The 5,347-nt window shown below is 41.0% G+C and overlaps 1 pseudogene; it reads left to right on the forward strand.

Moving 5' to 3' along the window:
• Nucleotides 1-4,695: 4,695 nt before the first annotated feature.
• Nucleotides 4,696-4,807, forward strand: LOC122054387 (annotated as a pseudogene).
• The last annotated feature ends 540 nt before the right edge of the window (nucleotides 4,808-5,347 follow it).

Raw genomic sequence — 5,347 nt, forward strand, 5'->3', positions numbered from 1 at the left:
CCAACCATTTGATTCAAGCCAACTTAATATAATGAATCTAATTCATTAAATTAAGTTGATTTAATGAGTCATAATCTAAATTAGACTCATTGAATACATGAATCAACTTGAGTCTAACTCAATTAGCCCAATTTGGATTACTCTTAATCCAATTTGATTCATCAAATGAATCTAATCATCTTGGTTCATCATATGAACCTAATCTCCATCCACTTGTTCTTTGTGTGTGACCCAATAAGTTCTTGTAACGTTGGCAATGCCCCTAAACTCATTTAGAAGCATAAGTAATGAGCGGTATCTAGCAATACATCATTACTACCCAAGTTACAAGAATGTTGAGATCCAACAACACCTTGTGACTACTAATTGTGACTCCTCACAATATATGACAAGTGTCCTTCTATCCTAGACATCTAGATTGATCAATGTGAGGCATAGACCGTGTCATCCTCTGATCAATCTAAATCCTGAACTCCAAGTAGACTCACTGAATCAAATGAGCTCAATATCTCATATTGACTCATTTGGGCATGGCCATGCACTTCGTGGTCTCACTCTATTAAGAATATCGATGTCTCTCCCGTCATATAGGAGGGATAGATCCCATCTACATCACTCACATCCCTCCGCATAATTTGTTACATACCCAGTAATCGCCTTTATAGTCCACCCAGTTACGGGTGACGTTTGACGAAACCAAAGTACATAACTCCTTATGTAGGGAACCATGGTGACTTCAGGTCTAAGGACTAATAATCATACTAATAGCCACATGAGAAAGTATATGACACTCATATAACGATCCATGATACTTTCTCATGGCGGGTCATTCAGTATACATTTTTTAATATATACCCATATGTCAACTTGATATCCCTATATCCATGACTTGTGAGATCAAGTCGTCGAGTTGACCTACATGCTAGTCTTATTGCATTAACATTGTCCCTGAATGTTAATACTCGACTAGGAATGATTTAGAGTAGTGTTCCCTATATCATCTCACTATCGATTCAACCAATCAATTGATATAGGTAAGAACCTTCTACTCAAGGACGTTATTATACTTAGTTTATTTGGCACCAATACAAGTAAGTATAATAACCAAACAAATATCTTTATTAATATAAGAATATGATACAATAAGTCCATAATACAATCATCAAATGATTGGCTCTAGGGCTCTAGCTAACACTCACAACCTAGATTGAATGCTATTTGGGTGATCAATCCACCAAACACTATCATCCCCAAAGACGCTTTAGCTGCTCTCAACAAATTTTTTTAAGAAATTAAATCCGGAATCAAAATCCACTTTATTCAACATCGCCCAAAGAGAATAGAGCTCTACCTTTCTAACCACCCCATCACTCTCTCCTTGACCAAAGATCATTTTGCTCATCACTCGATGAAGGTATCTAAAGGTCGGGTTTTTCATGCGGGATGCCTTAGCTCTAGAGGGTTTGTAAGGGTCCTTTGATCCAGTTATTGACGTCCAAAATTCATTCCATCTAATCTCATCATCAAATCCATGGGCACCACCAATGGGTAAACCAAAACAATTATTAAAATCACTAAAAGTCCACCGAATTCTTTATTCATCATCCTAAAAGTTATAACCCCTACGTAGTCATCCTCAGATGAAAATTTAATATCAATTGAGCTCAAAAATTCAAGGACTATGAGGGGGTAAGTCAATGAATGAGTGTATATAATATCATTCAAGTCTATAGAACTAATCATCCAATTTACGTCATTCCTAATTCCTAGCATATCCAAAGTAGTAGGATCCATATATCTAGTGCATATAATTTTTCTAGCGACAAGGATATCATATCTAGCTTTATGTTCATGATTTCTAAAAATAATATTAAACTCATTTTCATTACCTTCGTCGCGTGCCACCCTTTTTCCTTTGCCTTTTGAAGAAGAAGTCTTCCCTTTGCCTTTGTCGCCTCCCGGCGCATCTCCTTCGCCAGATCCATCACTTCCTCAACAAAGTCTCTTCAAGATCTATGACATGATGTGCAAGGCTTTGAGGAATTTCTTGTGGAGATGGATCTTGAGGATGGGAGAGGAGGAGAAGGAAGGAAAATAGGGGAGTTGCTTCTCTCTTTCCGGATTTGTGGCTTGATGAAGTGTTAGATCTAGATGTAGATCTAAGTGAAAATGAACTCTAGAGGTGGGGATTAGGGTTAGATGAGGAGTAGTGGGAAGGAGAAAACTTTTGGGAGAGAAGGAGATGGAAATAGGGCTTTTTAGAGGAGTGGGCGGCGCACACGGGTAGGGGCACGACCGTATCTTATAGACACGACCGGGTAGGTAGGCTTTTCTGCACCGCCGTGCCAATTGGCACAGCCCCCTCTCTTCTCCCCTCGGCCAAAGTCGCACAGCTGTGCCGATTGGCATGGCCCGTGCCTTCTTCTTCTCTGCATTGATCGCACGGCAGTGCCAATTGGCACGGCCAATGTCTCTTTCTCCACTGGTCTTCTTGCACGGCCGTGCCAATTGGCACGGCCAGTGTCTTTCTCTTCTCTGCATAGGCCACACAGCCGTGCAAGGTTGCACAGCCCATGGCCTTTGTCCCTCTGTTGGCTTCGCACAACCGTGCGGGGTCACACGGCCGACTCCTTTAATCGCACTGTGACTCGCCTTCCACCATTTTGGTTCCTCTAACGCCTCCACGCCCATAAAATGCTCACTGCCAGCTCATGGAGGCTCTGCACATCCTGAAAATGAATACCCAAAAATAAAGAAATAATAAAAGTACTCAACTTGAACTTACTAGAGAAATAAAACGATAAATGGCATGATGAACTAAAATGAAAACCCCTTGGGTTGCCTCCCAAGAAGCGCTTGTTTTAGGTATTTAGCTCGACCCCATTTCAGTTAGTGTGGACTAAACCCATGGAAGCATGGCTCTCCTCCTAGGGTTAATGCTCCAGTCTGCACCTTTAGTTTCACTCGTGAAGGACAAATGTACTTCTTATTGCTCACTGGAGGGGACATCTCATGGAAACTGCACTCCTCGACTTTGTGTATGTTCATCTTGCTAGAATTTCCCTGAGAAGAGGGGGTGCAAATAGAAGAATCAGATAAATTAAATTCAATCCTTTCTTTGCCGATCTTCAAGGATAACTTGTGACTTTTCACATCAATGAGGGCTCCAACTGTGGCAAGGAATGGTCTTCCAAGGATGATCGGTATCTTGGGATCCTCCTCCATATCCAGGATAATAAAATTTGTGGGGATGATGCATCCGTCTACTTCTACTGGCACATCTTCCACTATTCCCATAGGGTATTTACATGAATGGTCAGCTAACTGCAATGTCATAGTAGTCAGTTTAATGTTCTGGAGTCCTAGCTTCTTACATAACGAGTACAGAAGTAGGCTAACACTAACTCCCAAGTCACAGAAAGCCTTCTGTATGAGTTTAGACCCAATTTTACAAAGTATGGAAAAGCTCCCTGGATCCTGAAGTTTCGGTGGAATATTTACCATAAGTAGAGCGCTGTAATTTTCTGTTAATGCTACAGTCTCGAAGTCGCCCTTCTGCCTCCTGTTAGATAAAATACCCATTAAAAATTTTGTGAACTTCGGCATTTAGTGAAGTGCATCTATTAGAGGTACTTCTATGTGAATTTCCTTAATCTTCTTCAGGAATCAGTTGAACTCTTCATCCTTTTGGGATGTTATCAGTTCCTGAGGGAAAGGGATTGTCTAACTTTGTGGGGAAATTTGAAGAGTTCCTTCAACTTTCTTGGTGATCTCCTTTCTATCCCTGTTCTGGATCTGATTGGGCATTAGGGGAGAGGGCTCTTCCTCTGAGTTAGGTCCTTTCTGAGTAGTGATTTGGGGTCTCCCAAAGTTCGTCCGCTTCTCAGCTCGATTCGGTTGTAGTGTTCCACCGGGTTTATATCGAGCTTTCTTGGAAATGTTCCCTGTGCTCTTGAAAAAGACTGGGCTATTTGGGCTATCTGCCTGTCTTGCATCTTCTGATATTTTTCTGAATTTTCTAATCTTTGAGTCAATTGCTTGATCTCATTCTTCATCTCTTTTTGCTCTGAGAGAGCTTCTTCGAGCATCTTTTTGATTCTGGATAGTTGCGAAGGTTGCTGTTGATAAGTTTGTTGTCCAGATGGGTAGCTCTATTGCCCAGGTTGATAGCTTTGTTTTACTGGTCCTTGGTCCTGATTATTTCGGTATGAGAAATTTGGGCGGTTCCTCCATCCAGGGTTATATGTGTTGGAGTACGGATTGTTTTACTTCTGGTTGTAACTAACTATCACATCGCATTACTCATGTTGGTTTATCTGTACTTGTATTGGCCCTAGGGGGCAAGTATCTTGAGCATGATCCGTACTTCCACAAGTTTTGCAAACACAAACTATTTCATTGGCTATGTTATTTCCCATGGCCTCAAACTTCTTGTTCAGAGCATCCAGCTTTGCAGACATGAGTGTGACTGCATCTACGTCGAATTTTCCTGACGCCTTTATTGGATTCCATGAGAAAGAACTACCAGATCTTTCGGTTGCCCACTGATGGTGGTTCTATGCCACATTCTCTATGATCTCTTCAGCTTCATCAAGGCTCTTGTTCATTAATGCTCCTCCTGATGTAGAATCGAGGGATACCTTCGTGTGATAGTTGATTCCATTGTAGAATATGTGTAGAACCAACCATTTCTCAAGGCCATGATGGGGGCACTGTCTCAGTATACTTTTGAATCTGTCCCAGGCTTCAAATAATGATTCTGACTCTATCTGTTTGAAGCTTGCGATCAAATTCCTCATGTGAGCATTTTTGCTTGGTGGGTAGAATTTGTGCAGAAATTTCTGCTCACACTGCTCCCAAGACGTTATGTTGTTTGCTGGAAGAGAATTTAGCCACTGCTTGGCTCTATCTTTCAGATAAAATCCAAAAAGAAGCAATCTTACTGATTCTGGAGGGACCCCGTTCACTTTCATAGTACCGCAAATCTCGTAGAAAAGCTCTAAGTGATGGTTTGGATCATCGTACGGTCCTCCTCCAAATTGATTCTGCTGAACCATGTGGATCACTACAGGCTTGATTTTAAAATTGTTGGCTTCGATTGGTGGTCGAGTGATGCTAGACCGAACCCCTCGTGCATAAGGTGCTGCGTAATCCTTCAATAGTTTGTCAGTCATCTCTGAAGATTCTTGTACTGCTTGAAATGCTTTATGTAAGTTTCTTCTTCTTAGGAAAGTCTTATCAATTTCTGGATCGAACGGTAGAAGTTGTCTTGAAGGATTAGCTCTTCGCATGCAAAAACAAAATATAGAATATAGTAAAGAAAAGAGTGAAATAATATTATATTTTT

Source organism: Zingiber officinale, chromosome 3A (genome assembly GCF_018446385.1).
Source record: "Zingiber officinale cultivar Zhangliang chromosome 3A, Zo_v1.1, whole genome shotgun sequence".
Taxonomy (NCBI): domain Eukaryota; kingdom Viridiplantae; phylum Streptophyta; class Magnoliopsida; order Zingiberales; family Zingiberaceae; genus Zingiber; species Zingiber officinale.